The following is a 17734-nucleotide window of genomic DNA, read 5'->3' as shown; positions in this document are numbered from 1 at the left end:
TTTTCATGCACACTCATTAATGTGGTTAACATGGACATATAGCGCTTATTTCCATTTCCAAATTTTAATTCCTTGATTAATTCCAAGTATATTTGCGTGATTCCCAGTTCTGAATAATCCCTGTTTGTCTTATATTGCACGTGGGTTGGTTCATCCTCCGTCTGAAATGATTCATTTTAGCTTATCCCACTTTAAGACCTCCCTTACTTTACGCCAACTGTTCCCTGATCTCAGTTCTTTCAGCTGTTCTTTGGACATTGGCTGCTTTATCACTCATTTTCAGTTCAGTCTTTGTACCTGCTCATTTTCAGAGGAATCATTATTCTGTTAAACAAGTTAACTCTGACCTACACTCAACAAAAATATAAACGCAACACCTTTGTTACTGCTCCCATTCCCCATGGGATGGACGTAGAGACCTAAAATTCATTCCAGATACACAATATAACCATCCCTCCCAAACAGTGGTCACAAATCAGTCCAAATGTGTGGTAGTGGGCACATCTGCTATATTGAGATAATCCATCCCACCTCACAGGTGTGCCACATCAGGATGCTGATCTGACATCATGAGTAGTGCACAGGTGTACCTCAGACTGCCCACAACAAAAGGCCACCCTGGAATGTGCAGTTTTGTCTCACAGCAAAATGCCACAGATGCCACAAGCAATGAGGGAGCGTGCAACTGGCATGCTGACAGCAGGAATGTCAACCAGATCTGTCGCCCGTGCATTGAATGTTCATTTCTCAACCATAAGCCGTCTCCACAGGCGTTTCAGAGAATATGGCAGCACATCCAACCGGCCTCACAACCGCAGACCTCGTGTAACCACACCAGCCCAGGACCTCCACATCCAGCAGGTTCACCTCCAAGATCGTCTGAGACCAGCCACCCAGACAGCTGCTGGAACAATTGGTTTGCACAACCAAACAATTTCTGCACAAACTGTCAGAAACCGTCTCAGGGACGCTCAACTGCATGCCCGTCGTCCTCATCGGGGTCTTGACCTGACTCCAGCTCGTCGCCGTAACAGACTTGTGTGGGCAAATGCTCACATTCGATGGCGTCTGGCACGTTGGAGAGGTGTGCGCTTCACGGATGAATCATGGTTCACATTGTTCAGGGCAGATGGCAGCTGAGAATGTCCCAGTTCTTGCATGGCCAGCATACTCACCGGACATGTCACCCATTGAGCATGTTCGGGATGTGCTTGACCGGCGTATACGACAGCGTGTACCAGTTCCCACGAATAACCAACAACCTCGCACAGCCATTGAAGTGGAGTGGACCAACATTCCACAGGCCACAATTGACAATCTGATAGACTCCATGCGACGATGTGTTGCACTGCATGAGGCAAATGGTGGTCACACCAGATACTGACCGGTTCTGGGTCCCCAGACCCCCAATAGCGCAAAAAACTGCACATTCCAGGGTGGCCTTTTGTTGTGGGCAGTCTGAGGTACACCTGTGCACTACTCATGATGTCAGATCAGCATCCTGATGTGGCACACCTGTGAGGTGGGATGGATTATCTCAATATAGCAGATGTGCCCACTACCACACATTTGGACTGATTTGTGACCACTGTTTGGGAGGGATGGTTATATTGTGTATCTGGAATGAATTTTAGGTCTCTACGTCCATCCCATGGGGAATGGGAGCAGTAACAAAGGTGTTGCGTTTATATTTTTGTTCAGTGTATGAATCATTCAAGTATGACAAAGCGTGTTAAACCACAGGAGAAATTATGGTAAATGGTAAATGGCCTGTATTTATATAGCGCTTTACTAGTCCCTAAGGACCCCAAAGCGCTTTACATATCCAGTCATCCACCCATTCACACACACATTCACACACTGGTGATGGCAGCTACATTGTAGTCACAGCCACCCTGGGGCGCACTGACAGTGCGCTGCCGGACACTGGCGCCACCGGGCCCTCTGACCACCACCATCCAAATGAGCAAATAATCAATATTTAATTGTATCTTTAGGCACTTTTGGCGCTGGAAACCTGCCACAATAACACAACGTTGATTCAACTGAATGTTATCAGTGAAAGAGACAAGAAGCCTTTCTTAAGGAAGGGAAATGACAACAAAAGGCTGATTTAGAGGTCTTACAAATTAGAATTTGACACTTTTGGTTTAAATCATCATCAGTTTGTAACCAAGAAAGAGGTTCAACTATTTACAGACACCTACAGTAGAGGTGCAGTCACAGTATTGAGCTGCATTTCAGTCACTGGTGTTGAGAATATTCTTAGAATTATGAATGCATTAAAGTTCTGTCATATTTTGTTCTCCAACGCAATACCATCTGGAAAAAGTCTGATTTGCAATGTTGTCGTTTCTCAGCGTTACAGGGATCCCAAACACAGCAGTAAGCATACATGGGCAGAAAACACAGTGGAGCACTATCAGTTCTGGATTTGCCTTTCCAGATCCTGGACCTCAACACAGTTACAGTCTTGTAGGATCATCTTAAAGAAGGGAACAAAAGGCCCCCAACATCCAAAGAAGAGCTTCGACTGTCCTTCCTTTACTGCTTTTAGGGTTTATTTAGAGTTTATGTGTCATTGTGCAGAAGTCTGTTTTAAATAAATTACATTTTACATTTAAAATAACATTTTATTAAATAAATTATTCTGTAATATGAGTTAAGAGGTTGATTGTTAAAGCTTAATATTTTGAGGAATTTGCTAGATATGGATAACTTTTTATGATAGTTCTTCTCAGTACACTTTAAATGTGTCATATACGTTTCTTTCACTGGATCCAGTGAAACCAGCAGATTCATCCATCTAAGTTGTTTTTCTTTTAGTTTTACATCACAGATGTGTTCAGTTACTTCCACCACTAAACAGTGTGGCTTAGCTCCCGTGTGACCTGAGGGGTCCTTTATCAGTTCAATTTAAACAAATTACCACAATCTTTAAGAAGGTCAGGGCGCAGGACTGGATGGGTATGTCGGGGGTCAGTGGGGTCCCACAGCAAACATTTTCCCAGAGGATGCTGAGCAGGTCAGCCTGTCCATCTTTGAGCTGTGACCTCTAAGTGGTCCGAAGTGCACCTGTGGTTGTTTACCTGAGGAGGTGTGAAATGTTCACCAAAGAGGTCACGACCTTCAGAAGCCCTAGCAAGCTGAGTAGACTTCAGTCACCTGTCACCATTTAACACACACACACACACACACACACACACACACACACACACACACACACACACACACACACACACACACACACACACACGCACGTGACGGGAAACTGCAAACAGGCTGTAATGTGCTTAACTAGAAAAAAGGATTTTATCTTTATATAGATACATTTTCATTAGCAAAACACAATAACAGCAGCATAAATAATGCTACACATCAGAATGAATAAAACCAATATGAGTAGAATAAAATAAAACGAAATGAATTAATAATAAAAACAAAGAATTGTTTTTTGAAAAGTTGTTTGATGGACACAGTTAAATAAAAATATGGACAAAGTAAAATCAATAATTCAAAATAAAAAATAGAACCGCATTAATACATTAATTCAGTAAAATAAATGAATCAGACTCCACTGCCAGAAGTTCTCCATGACAGAAAAATTCTGCCTGCTCGTTTTTCTAATTATCTGACACAGATAAAAATATAAACAATTTGCTAAGTTTTGGGACATAAGGAGGTGAATCTAATGTTGTTGATACTGTTTAGCTTGGCTTATTTGCATTTAATCAAACTACACTGAACCAAATGACTGTTTTGGAGTAAACCTGGGCCTCTGGGGGCCTCTGAGGGGTGTCTAGCAGATGCACGAGTACTTGGAAATCAACCCTCCTGGCAGTTCATTTTGGGCATTTTGGGTGGGCCTGTGTGGGAAACAAAGCTCTGACTTAGTGCCAAACTCCAACCAGGATTTATAATTTTTGTTTATGAAGATGACAGTAATTAGCTACAGCTGAGCTCGCTGAGCTCCTCCCACTGCTCCACATTTACCTAAACCCCAATATTAAGATACCACACACAAACAGTGTGTGGTAAAATATACATACACACACATATATATATACATATATATATGTGTGTGTGTGTGTGTGTGTGTGTAGCAGGCTGATCTAGCTGAGTAAGCTGCCCATATCGGAAACTGCCAAACAGTGCCCAGATTGAAGAAGTATACCAGACAGATGGAGAGGGGCAGGAGAATAAACCAGATGTTTTCCACTGAACCATCCACGCCGTACTTCCAGCAATATGAGAACAGCAGTCTCACTACAGCAACCTCCCTGGACAGAGTCCAGTAACAATCATAGTGACAGATGTCCAAGAAAGGATGTCCTTCAGTATAAAGAGTTGGACAGCACCAGGCCATGGCATGATTGACATCTACTGGCTGAAGAAGCTGACTGCTCTCCATGAGCATCTGGCAGCACGACTGAACCAGCCGCTAATCCATGAGAGACAACCGGAAAGGCCGAACAGTCCTGATCCCCATGGATCCTCAGAAGGGTCCCATCCAAAGACCGACCAATAACCTACCCCAGTGCCACATGGAAACTCCTCTCAGGTATCATAGACGAACAGGCACATGGCTCAAGATTCGACTACGGATACTGACAACAGAATGGAGCAATTGTCAGCCACCTCCTCTACATGGATGAGTTCAAGCTGTATGCCAGGAGTAAACAAGACATTGATTCAATGATCCACATCACTAGGATCTAAAGCAATGACATCAGAATATCATTTGGACTGGAGAAGTTTGGTAACACTAATCGGATGGTAACAAAGAGCAGGAAGGTAATCAGAATCAGAATCAGAATACTTTATTGATCCCTGGGGGAAATTATTTTTTGTTACAGTGCTCCATTTTAAACCAACATTAAGACAAGACAGACAATACGCTAACTAAGAATAGTACAATATATACATATATATATATACATACATACATAAGTCACTTATAAATAAATATTTGGAAAAGAAACATGTGTAGTTGTAGCAGCAAACAGTGTGTTAAGTGGATGCGTTGTACAGGGAGATGGCCACAGGCAGGAATGATTTCCTGTGTCGTTCAGTGGTGCTTTTCGGTAATCTCAGTCTCTCACTGAACGAGCTCCTGTGACTGACCAACATGTCATGGAGTGGGTGGGAGGTGTTATCCAACATTGTCTTTATCTTGGACAGCATCTGCCTCTCCGACACCACCTTGAGGGAGTCCAGCTCCATCCCCACAACATTGCTGGCCTTACGGATCAGTTTATTAAGTCTGTTGGCATCTGCGACCCTCAGCCTGCTCCCCCAGCATGCAACAGCATAGAGGATCGCACTGGCCACAACAGACTCATAGAAAATCCTCAGCATTTTCTGGCAGATGTTGAAGGACCTCAGTCGCCTCAAAAAATAGAGACGACTCTGGCCCTTCCTGTAAAGTGCTGTGGTGTTTTTAGCCCAGTCCAGTTTATTGTCAATGTGTACTCCAAGGTATTTATAGTCCTCCACAATGTCAACACTGACCCCCTGGATTGAAACAGGGGTCAAGTGTTTCCTGGTCTTCCTGAAGTCCACGATCAGTTCCTTGGTCTTTGCCACGTTGAGCTGCAGATGATTCTGCTCACACCACGTGACAAAGGAGTCGACCACAGCCCGGTACTCTGTCTCATCATCCCTGCTGATGCATCCAACCACCGCAGAGTCATCAGAAAACTTCTGAAGATGGCAGGTCTCTGTGCAGTGGCTGAAGTCTGTGGTGTAGAGGGTGAAGAGGAAGGGGGAGAGGACAGTCCCCTGTGGTGCCCCTGTGTTGCTGATCACCTTGTCAGACACACACTGTGGGAGACGTACATATTGTGGTCTTCCTGTCAGGTAATCAACAATCCAGGACACCAGAGAAGCATCCACCTGCATCGCTGCTAACTTATCACCCAGGAGGGTCGGCCTGATGGTGTTGAAAGCACTGGAAAAGTCAAAAAACATGACCCTCACAGTGCTCGCCGGCTGGTCCAGATGGGTGTAGACACGATTGAGCAGGTAGATGATGGCGTCCTCTGTTCCGAGACGAGGCTGATAAGCGAACTGAAGGGGATCCAGATGTGGTCTTACTATGGGTCGCAGCTGGTCCAGGATGAGCCTTTCCAGGGTCTTCATGATGTGGGAGGTCAGTGCCACGGGCCTGTAATCCTGGGGGCCACTGGGACGAGGCGTCTTTGGTACAGGGACGAGGCATGATGTCTTCCACATCATCAGAAGGCACCATTGCAGACATCGAGGATACTGGGTGGTAGCAGCATTAGGGAGGAGGAACACAAGAAGCTCAAGAAATACCAAGGGCTGAGAGCAGAGCTTGAGAAGATGTGGAGGGTGAAGGCCACAGTAGTCCCAGTGGTAATCCTAGCACTTGATGCAGTGACCAACAAGCCAGGCGAGTGGCTCCAGCAGATCCTGGAAGAACATCTGAGATCTCTGTCCAGAAGAACGCAGCAGTCCTAGAAACAACAAAGATACAGCAGTATATTCCCCTTTCGCCACTCTGGGTGGTCTTTATTCTCAGGCTTAGCTTAGGTCCTCTACCAGAGGCCTGCTTGGTCCTGCACAGCATCTTTGCTATTCCCAGAACTGCAGAAGGCACTTCAAACTTGGCTTTACTTTTTAGACCTTGGAGGTATGGCTACTGTTTATATAGTCTCGGGTGGAAACAAAGATTTTGTGTAGGACAGTAATTAGGAGAAAAAAAGGGTGTGACTTTCAGTTGACAGGAAGTTTATCTAATTTAAATTTGATGCTTTGATGGTGTCGGCGAAAGCAATTCAAAAACACAAACTGGAGGAAAAAGACAAAATGCACTAAAGATGATGTAAAATTGTCTTCTTTGTACAATCTCCGCTGAAAGCTTGGCCTGCCATCTCGGCTATAACAAACTACACGTTTACAGTTTTCATGCCTGCAGCCATGAAGGCGCACAGCAGCTGCAGCAGCATCATCCGCTAGGGCTTGGTTGGTCTGACGGTGCCTCTCCTCTGCGTCTGGCGTCAGACCGGTCTGACATTTGGATCCAGGCTATTTAAAGCGGGCCGACTCTGGTCTGAGTCAGGGCTCAGTGTCGACGTATTTGCTGCATGTGTGTGTTTGCGTGTTTGTTTGCGTCTGTCGGGCAGCAGGGCGAAGCCTGAAGTCTGCTGTGGGAGTTTTCTGACTTTACAGTAGAGTATGTGTGTGAGTGCTTGAGTGTGTCTTCACTCTGCAGATTGATGAAGCCACTATGAGTCACACCAACGCTGTCTGTGCGTATTTTGCACATCTATCTTTGTGAGGACTGATATACGTTGTTAACCTAAGATAGAGATTTTTGGAAAGTAAGGTTTGAGCTTTGAAGGATTGATTGAGGGTTTAGAGTTCATGTTAGATTCATGTTTAGGTTTAATGGACCTGCGTGTGCAGATGTCATACAGGGCTCTCACAAAGATAGAAGTACACGTGTGTGTGTGTGTGTTAAAAGGTGTGGGCTCAGATTCCTGCAGCTCTTGTTTGTTGTGGAACATAACTGTGGATGAGCTGCTCTGTGTTGCACACTATGTGCACATTTCCCTCTTCCCACTGTCGAGACACGCCTCATCATGCTCTCACAACATGCTGTCTGTGTGTGTGATATTATGCATATGTGTCTGTTATGAGTACTGAGACATGAAGCTGACTCCGCAGCTCTTTAGCATGTTAAAGAGTTTGAAATGAACATATTAGTGACATCTCCTCTCTGTGATGTCATACAGATCCAAGAATAAATCTGTCCTCTTACTCACCAGATGACAGTGATTCGCACACAGAGCTGAGGTATGTTTTAGGTGGGTGTATGTTTTCTTATTTTGCCCTTCAAGTAACGTAAAAGCTACATAACTGAATCTTCTGAAAGCGAGGGAGTGGTGGGGCACAGCCAAAGGAAAAATTGAACTGAGATTAAAATGGATAAATAGGGAGAGAAGATGTTGAGGAGCCAATGTTTGTACTTCTTTCAAGATAAAAAAGAGAGAAATAATCTGGTAGGAAATCTATTTCAGGAACTGGGGTTTCATTCTGTGGAAGCAGGATCTGTGGTCTCCCTGTTGGGGTAGGGGGTCTGCCGCTGTGATGGGTCGTGGTTGGAGCCCCTCCCTCTGAAAAGGGAGCAGTGTGCAGGGAAGGGTCTGCGGTAAGCATGGTTTGTTCTTTTTGGGGGTTGGAGGGCTTTCGGGATGCAGTTCAGAGAGCTTTTTTGGTTTTTTGTGGGGGTCAGGAAGGTGGAGGGTGTGCTGGGATGGGTGTAAACTCCTGTGGTGGCGGTGGTGGTAGTCAGGATACCATTTTAGTCTATTTCTAAACTAAAATCCAACCAACCAAAAGAATAGAAACAGAGGAGATGAGTATGTGGTGCAGTGAAGGATGGGCATGGGGGCCTTTTGTCAACAAGAGATCTGCTGTTTGATGTAGGAGCAGGTCAGTGCCTGGAGCACCTGAGCCCAGAATCAAGCAGCATCTGCATCTTCTACCTGTAACTAAGTGCAATAAACAGATATTTGAGATATTTTGGGGAATAACGCATTACACAGTAAAATGTTACTGTAATCACATTACATTTTTCAGTAGTGCAGGAATGTAACACGTTACAGTTTTGTATTAGCATTAGCATTAGCATTTGTAGCAGTAAAAAACCTCTTCAGTTATTCACACGCTATGCAGATATAAAAAAAACCCACCATCACATGTGTTTTGGTTTTCTTCCCTCTTCCTGTGCAGTTGGGTTAAAATCAGTTGATTTCAGTTCAGAGTGGGAAAATAAAACAGTGGTGCAGCTTTTCATCAGCAGAGATATCGACATTGCTTTTCTTTCATTGCACAACCGGACAAGAGGACAACAGTGGAAACAGCAGCAGTACACTGCTAACACAACTTCAGCTCTTTGCAAACCTCTGCACAGACAGCATGCTAACGCTAACCTAGCCAAGAACCCAGAGTGATGGGGTGACATTCAACCTGTTCCTGTTTCTTTATTCTTTGCTGCTTAACTACTCCCACAGTTTTTGTGCGATTTTCACCATTCAAATTTTAAACTGATCTGCTATTTCTGCTAATGCCAGCTATATCTGTTGGTGCTCAAAACCTTTATACTTTTTAAATGGTTAAGCTTTTTAACATTTCAACTCATCGTAGCTCCTAAACCGTGGACTCCAGAGACACGAGCCTTGTGCCAATATATCTTCAGACACTCATGACGCTCACGGTGAAAGGATTTTTTTGAGACCGTTTACCGTTTTCCCATCACTTACGTGTGTTTCAGGATAGGAAATCTGTCCTTCTCTCAGATTTCAAACTCTGGAATTGAAGCCGTTTTTTCACTCGTCATATCTCTCTCTGGGACGAGTGCCGGTTTGCCTCACTGAGATGAGCAGGCGCCCCTAGAGTGGGGCACGCAGGTCCGAATCCTACTTGTGGCTGCATGTCGTCCCCGCTGTGGCTCCCTCTGCCTTCTTGACACTCTTCAGTGTACCCTTTCTAACAAAGTCTTGTTCAGCTGTTTTCGGCACATGATTTCCACTACACGGCAGTCCTTTGGGTGGCAGCGTGATGGTTGGGAATGTTTCCTCACAGGAAGAAGGTCCTGAGTTCAGCTCCAGCATGTGGACAGGGCCTTTCTGTGTGACGTTTTCATGTTTGTCTGGCTTCCCTGCAGGTACTCTGGCTTCCTCCCATAGTCCAAAGACATTAGCGGGGTTAGGCTAATTTGTGAATCTAAACTGGTGAAAAATGATTGTCTGTCTCTCTGTGACAGACTGGTGACCGGTCCAGGGTCCAGGGTTCTGCCTCTTGCTCAATGGTAGCTGGGATTGGCACCAGCTCCCCTGCAGCCCTGATAAGGAAAAGCAGAAGAGAATGGATGGTTGATGTGATGTAAGGATGCAAGTAATTTAATGAGTTACATTGGTGGTCCCTACTTATTATAACAGTAGGAACAAACAGAGCAGTTTACTCACACTATGATTAATACAGGTACACACACACACACACACACACAGACTGAAATGTCATCAGTGAAGCGCGAAGAGCCTGCAAAGAAAGGTGTTTCTCTTTCTGACCTTTGACCTGTCTGGACTTCCTGCCGACCCCCACATAACAGGAAGGAGCTGACGTCAAATAATGGTGCCAGTAAGGAGGAGGGGAAGGGGTTAGTTGGGTAGTTAAGTTAGAGAATGTCAGAATGTGTGATCGGGCTGCACACCTATGACGATTTCCTCCTCTTTCTTTATAATAAGGAATTTACAGACATTCATTTTGGTGGAAGTGTTGGTGGAAATGTTGGTGGGGGGGGGGGGGGGTCCACCGATTGGGACTGTGTGAAAACATTTATAATTTCTATTTGGCTTCAAATTCACTCCCTCATTAACATGTTAGGTCAGCGCTGCTTACTCTCATGATTGGTAAATATTTGCAGATGTGTTTTTAGCTGACAAACAGAACATGCGTGTGTGTCTATTTTTAACTTGTCAGCTGGCCTGAAGCCGGTTATTATCTGCAGCAGCTGTTCAAAGTACAAGGATTTATGTACTCGCTGAACTGAGTACTGAGTACATAATGACGGCACGATATTTAAACCGTGAAAATAAAAAAGACAATTTCCATGAGGTTCAGGTACTTTGGGGTCTCAGGCTCACGCTGCTCTGCTTATAGTTCAACTCGGTGGAGAAGAACATCCACCTCAGTCCATGACTGTAGAACAGCTTTCTTGACTTTATTGTAGTTTCCCTTTTCCAGAACTTAATTTTATAGTAAATCTTATTCAGTTTTTTAAATATTACTACATTTATATTTTTATGTGCTTTAAACAGCTTTACCTTATTTGTGAGTTGTCAGTCAACAGTGAAGCGATTTGAACTGCATGAATAGTGCAGTTCAAATGTATTTTTACTGAACTGTCCTCACTCCCCTGGAAGTTCACCTTAATGCACCTTCACCCTGCCACTGTCCTGTGAGTATCAAGTAACACTGAAGTGCCGAAAACTCTCTAGTGGCTGTTTAAGGCAAGCTCCCAAAGTCACATATTATTAACCTTGTTTTGTTCATGATCAATGTATTTTTTATAACCCACCTTGGGTTGCATTGAAGCTTTAAGTTAGCATTTCTGGGCGTGTGGCCTCTTTTACCTGTGCTCACACATTCACAGCAGGTGTAGCTTTCTGCTTGACCCTGAACTGAACCTCTTGACTGTGTTTGTGTTGCTGGTTGCAAAGCATTCATTGCAATTATCTGATAAATAAGATAAACTGTGCAGGTTAATTGTACTAAAAGACCATCCAATAAGTCAACATTGCACTTTTGTTGAGTGAAATTATAGTAAATAATTTGTCTGTTCCTTGGCACTAATAAGAAGGTATGTGTGTCTTTGTGATGCATCCATACAGTGTTAGCTGCTGCACCCTCCTTTCTGGCCTATAGAAATGTTGCCCAGAGGCAGGTGACGATCAAGTTTCTTTGTGCATGTAAAGACCTGTGTAACTTTTAGGTCTTGATCCTATTAAACGTCATAAGTCAACCTCAAGTACCCTGCAGCAGCTTTATACTTGTACAGAGACGCCGTGTGACACTGACGGAAGTCAGCCAGTTGTAAACAGAAACTGATTCAGATCAGGATCCTGGGAGCCTGCAGCATGCCAGCAGGGTTCATTTCCCAGAAGTTTGCAAAACAGAGCGGCTGCAGATGGAACAGAGCGTCCACATGAAAGGGAACGGCCATACATGGTCAGTGTGTCTGTCTCTCTGTCTGTGTGCGTGTGCATGCACGATTTGAAATATGCAAGAAAGTCCAAACATTAACAGAAGCAGACGTTATGAAACCTGTTTGGAACCTGCACGAACAGAAGAGAAGTCTGCGGGACCCCTTTTCCTTTACCAGGAAATACAGTTCTGCCAGGACCACTGCAGTCAAAATTAGACCGTTATTCCATCTGCAGTAATTTATATTTGGTAGTATAGCTCCCTTCTTAGACCTCTCTGCCCTGCCTTGTACACACGTGTAAAGCCAGAAGGTAGGAAGAGGAGCACGGGCACTGGGAAGAAGAAAGACTGTAGATAAATGCACTGTCTGCATTCGGGTCCCCACAACCCCACAGTCTGCCAGCGCAGCCGTGACAGTTTTAGTCAATTAAATGTTATTTTTGAGAGATAATTCAGATTTTTCTGTGACCGTGGGGTGGAAAGCAAGCAAATAATCCAAAATGTGTGAGAACAGAGTGAAACAATGCTGTGAATGTGTAATGTGTACATGATCTCCGCCAGCCTCTATTCATTCTTCTAAAGAAAAATTAAAAGTGATAAGACGATTAAATAATGCCATATTTCAAGCTCCAGATCATTGTCTGCGTCCTGACTTTTGACTTTTGTCCCACTTTGTCCTGTACAATTTTTCCTTGGGCTCATTTGTGCTGCAGCGTCTGGATGATAAAGACGTGGAGGAGGAGAGGAAATGTCCACTGTTCTCCGGACAAAACACTATTGTATCAGCGGAGTGGACCTGAGAAAGGCTGTGACAAGAGCCAGTCAGTTTTCATGAAGGCAACAATAAAGGCATGAACAGAGAGAGGAGAGATCAGAGTCAGAGTCAGTTCTCACCAAGACAAAGACAGGAAGGCATTAAGACTTGAGACGCTGCTGGGAGAGTTTTTCTCTCACCAGCTTCCAAGACACACCTGGATTTCACTCAGACGTCAGAAAGTCCCAAACTGTGACATGAACATTAGTCAGCGCAACACTTGCACATCTTGTAATAACAGTAACGACAGACAAGAGCTCATGCTTTAAATGTCTGCTGGAAACAGCAGCTTTAACTTCGGTTTGGCAAAAACGAAAGCAGAATCACATTTATCAAACTGATAAGCCATAAAATCCATACTGTGTGTACATTTTTATTATATGCTTTTACAATTCTACTGACAGCAGCAAAGACTCTCTTTGTATCCTTTAAGTGATAAATGCACTTGAAATGGTTGTTTGTCTACATAATTAGCGATTACTCACATGAAATGTGAACACAAGCAAAGAAACGGGTTATTTTTACAGAGCAGCACAGTGAGGCTCTGTGGCACAGAGGAAGAAGATCAGTCAGGCTCGTCATTCTGAGTTTAAAGTCACAAGTCTGGCTTGATCAGGACTGTCTGATGTCTCTTCCTGTGGAACCTGATCTGTGTCTGTTTACTCAGCAGGAGAGAACAGGAAGCTGTCAGCAGCCAAAACATCAAAACACTGGATGTCACGACATGCAAGGAGGAGGAGGAGGAGGAGGAGGAGTCCCACCCAGCCGCTGCAAGTAGTTGAAAACATTTTCATATCTAATTGTTTTAACACTTTGTGCTCATTGAGTAATATTGACTTGACTTGGACTGAAGTTTATTTGGATCCTGTGCTGGCAGCAGATGGTAGAAAGAGAGAAAAGCTGAATTTTTGTTGCATGGAGGGGGGGGGGCAGCCATGTGCAGGGATGCTGAGAAATGCAGTCTTAATGTGAGCATAGACAATATACAGCTCCGCTTGCAGCTCTGCAAGCTGACCCCGCACACTGTTGCAGGCTGGTTCATTAAAAACAGATGATTGGTTGCTAATTGAGCGTCTTCAGCCACCCTTACTCCCGCCTCTCCTCGGCGACTGCGCTTCGCTGAACCAGCTGCTGCCTGTCTGAGACTCCCAGAGCCTGCAGACCGACCAAGCGCAAACAGCAGTGACGCTTCCCAAGAGAACAAAACCAAGCATTAATACTATCACACTATCATCACTGACTATTTATCCCATTTATCAACATAGTATTTAACACTCCAGAGATTCATAGCCTGTGTAAAGTAGTTTTTAAAAAACTTTTAAATTAAGATGTAACTTAAAAAATCCAGCACACATTCTTATGGCCTTGTTCGTAATTGTTTTTCAATACGTTGGCTACAATATAAAAATAGCGTAGCTCGTATATCATTAATATTAAACTACAATAATTGTTACGTGAAGTATATTGCCGAGGGTTAAAAAATATTAGTCAAGCAGCTGAGTGGTCATCCAGAGGTCAGGGGTGCAGCTCACTAATGACAGTGACTTACCATCTCAGAGGCAACAAATTAATGTTCACACGGTCCCAGTAATTTTGGTCATGCACCACTGTGTTCCCCACCCAGTGTGACTGTAGCATAAGCTAATCGTTCAGTTAGCAAAGCAGTTGTGGGGTCAGCTTAGCAAATATTCCCCTCAAGTCACTAAAACACTGATGACCTTAGTTTAAGATCAAGAATTAGGTTTAGTTGGTTAATTAATGTCAAAACAAAATTTGGTTAACCAGGTTTGTCCAACTTTAAACCATTTAGATGACAGTTAAAACACTTCAGTAGTTTAGCATTAGCTTGTTTAATAATTGAACATGTTGATGTGAGCTAAACCATGTTTTAAGGATACCTAATGCTTTCAGGACATTTGATTTTATAGTCTAGATAAAAGCTCAAACACATGAGTGTTCTGCAAAAAGAGAAAAACAAACAATAAAAACAATTAGTCAACATTAATTTAACTCCAGAATGATGTGAATCATCTTACCTCTGAGGTAAGCTGACGTACGCACCTTTTGTTTTTTGCCTCTTTATGTTCGCTTTTTACTGAGCTCGCCTTTTGCTTTTTAAAAATGTTAAGCCAATTTTATTAGCTTTGTGCAGAGACATGGTGTTCCCGCATGTGATCAAAGTTCACATCTGAATTAGATGCAACTTAACAACGGTTTATCTGCTCAGAACAGCCAGTGCCTTCACTAAAATACCCGACGTGCCAGAACAAGTCCTGCAAAATTGAATAATTAAATTATGGAACAACAGAGCAAGAGAAAAAAGGACAGAGGCTGGGAAAATATGTGAGGAGCAGACGAATGGTAACGTCTTATCGAGATGTTTTAGAGTGAAACTTCCTAACAGGTGGTTACTGATAAATGCATGCATGCATCTTAATGCATCATGTCAGGTTCATTTTAGAGCCTCGTTTAGAAAATATACAACATGAAAGCTGTAATTTGCATTTTCATATTACTTCCTCTGCTCAATCTGTAAAACCTGACCATGGCAAGATGTTTATGATCAGAGGCTGTAAAAAAGAAAACTTCCTAAACAAAAATAAATAGAATAATATGACTGGACAAATGAATATATTAGCCGAGAAACACAATGTTGAACCACTGCAACATCATAAATCACAGCACCATGTCACATTATGCAAACCTAGCAACAGCGCAGAAGGAAAACGAACAAAAGAAAACAGACAGGGTGAAGCAGTGAATCCAAACCTGTAAGAAGAAATATGTTTCTGACTGATGGGCCACAGGTCGCTCAAAGATTTGTCCATTCATTGGAAAAGAAAATGTCAAAGAAGAAAGGGCGTGTGTGTGTGTGTGTGTGTGTGTGTGTGTGTGTGTGTGTGTGTGTGTGTGTGTGTGTGTGTGTGTGTGTGTGTAAAATATATAAAAGAGCAGAAGTACAATTAAACATCACATATTTACATGTAGCTTTAAAGGCTTCCAGGACAGCTCTCCTGAAAGCAGTTAGCTGTTAGATTTGGGCTAAGGGGCCTAAAGGGGGCTGTGTTCATCTTTAATGTTCCCAGGGTCAAACGTTGCTCCCAGAGCTGACTGACTGAAATCAAATCAAATCAAATCAAATCAAATCAAATCACTTTTATTGTCACATCACATGTGCAGGTACATTGGTACAGCACATGTGAGTGAAATTCTTGTGTGCGAGCTTCACAAGCAACAGAGTTGTGCAAAATACAATAATGTAAACAAGCAAAATACAAGAATGGCTACATCTGAAACTAATAAATATATGTACAATATATAATAGTATATGCATTTCTGGATGTGTATACTAAATATTTTTCTACGTGTGTGTGTGTGTGTGTGTGTGTGTGTGTGTACACATATTTTACAAATGAAATAGAGTAAACAATAAATAAAATATATAAAAATATACAGAGTTGACTGAGGTTCCCGCTTCATCAGAGTTCAGAATGAAAAAGGAGAATCCATATTTTGTCTCCACACACTTTTTTTTTTTAAGGTTTTAATTTAACGATAACAGTTTTTAACTCATTACAATACTTTGCATTGGGCAGTCGTAGAACATTTATTAAAAGTCACTAATCTGTGGAGTCACCTGCAGCTTAGCAGGTTGTTGCATCAGTGTAGGAATGTTTTGGTGCAATAGCCTGAAACTTTTCCATCGCTCCCTCTGTTCACTTCCTCCCCCTGCTCCTCCCCTCTTCTCTATATTTCCAACCATTAGTGAGAAGCACTCGCCCCTTTTTCTCTCTTTCGTCCCACCTCTCTCTGCTATCTGCTGTAAACAGACTACAACTGCTGCCCCTTCTGCACCTCCAGCAGCTCTGAAACTAACAGAGTTCAGACCTATTTTGTCCCTTTTGGAACAATTTTCCATTGCATCATCAGAGCAGGTGGGCGCCGTCCTGACCTCTGACATGACATCCATGTCACAGCCAGCGTGTGTCCTGCAGCTCTTTCTGCATTCACAAACCATTTGCTGTCATTGTTAAGCTGGAATAAGTACCAAATCGATAAGAAACGTTTAAAGTAGGAATGAATATTTATTAATATCTACAGAGAATCATTTAAGCATCCATCACTGCTGCGTTGCAGTGGAATACTGTGTTACTTCATGCAAGCTGAAAGCCTGACTGAGCTGTACAAAAAACTTTTTCCAGTTATGTTAACACGCCTGAAGAAGTGTTGCAACTAAAAAGCAATATATGTGCACAAACAAACTTCCCTCAGTTCATGTACAGTAACACATCTTTACATTTAAATGATGAAGGCTGAAAAAGAAAACAAGCAAAACAAAGTGATGTGACTTCCACTCCTTACATTCAACAATCCTGTTTGCTGTTGCTGTAAATGAACCCGCTTCCAAACACGTGAGCTTGTTCAAACTTTAAGACGAGCGTTTACTGATAAAAAGGAAACAGGAGATTTAGTATTGCTGATGCTACAAAAAGGTACGAAGGAGCAAGAAAAGCCTGAGTTTTAGAGATAAAGAACAAAGTATAATAAACGGAGCCTTTAAAACTGGATGCAAATGCACAACAAAGATGTCTCGTTTTTGTTGATTACTTAAAATCCCTCATGTCTTTAGATGCTACAGGGAAATATTTTTTTTGCAGGCCAACCAGGAAGTTAGCATCGTCCTGCTTCTGTTGAGAAAAAAGCAGAGAGGATTTTATTATAGGCTTTGGTTTATCACATAAATACGAAGAATGGGGAAGCGCTGTTGTTCTAGAAGAGCAAGTCACGAAGTCAAATAGACATCTCTCATGCTGGTGTTACTCCTCTGTTTATCCTTCACATCACGCTATCGAAAATAAGGTATTATCATGTATGCGTGATTCAGTAAACAAACAAATCTGGCGTAATAAGGGTTCTTCCTAATGGTAGCATAGCAGGATCTCTGTTTGGGTCAAAGCAGACTGGAACAGACTGTCTTACTTCACCCACTGAAGGATTATTTGGACAATATTGCACTGCAGGTAGCTGTAAAGGGAGACAGACCATTGCCCTTGACATTGTGATACTTCAGAAGGAAAAACCCACAAAAAAGGTTAAGTGGTCAGAAATTTTCCTACAATGGAAAACTTCACAGTGGTTGATGCATCAGCTGCCCCAGATAGCAGATAAATGGCACTTTAGACTCAG

The sequence above is a fragment of the Maylandia zebra genome, linkage group LG15 (assembly GCF_041146795.1).
Source record: "Maylandia zebra isolate NMK-2024a linkage group LG15, Mzebra_GT3a, whole genome shotgun sequence".
Lineage (NCBI taxonomy): Eukaryota > Metazoa > Chordata > Actinopteri > Cichliformes > Cichlidae > Maylandia > Maylandia zebra.
Note: the sequence above shows the minus strand (reverse complement) of the source record.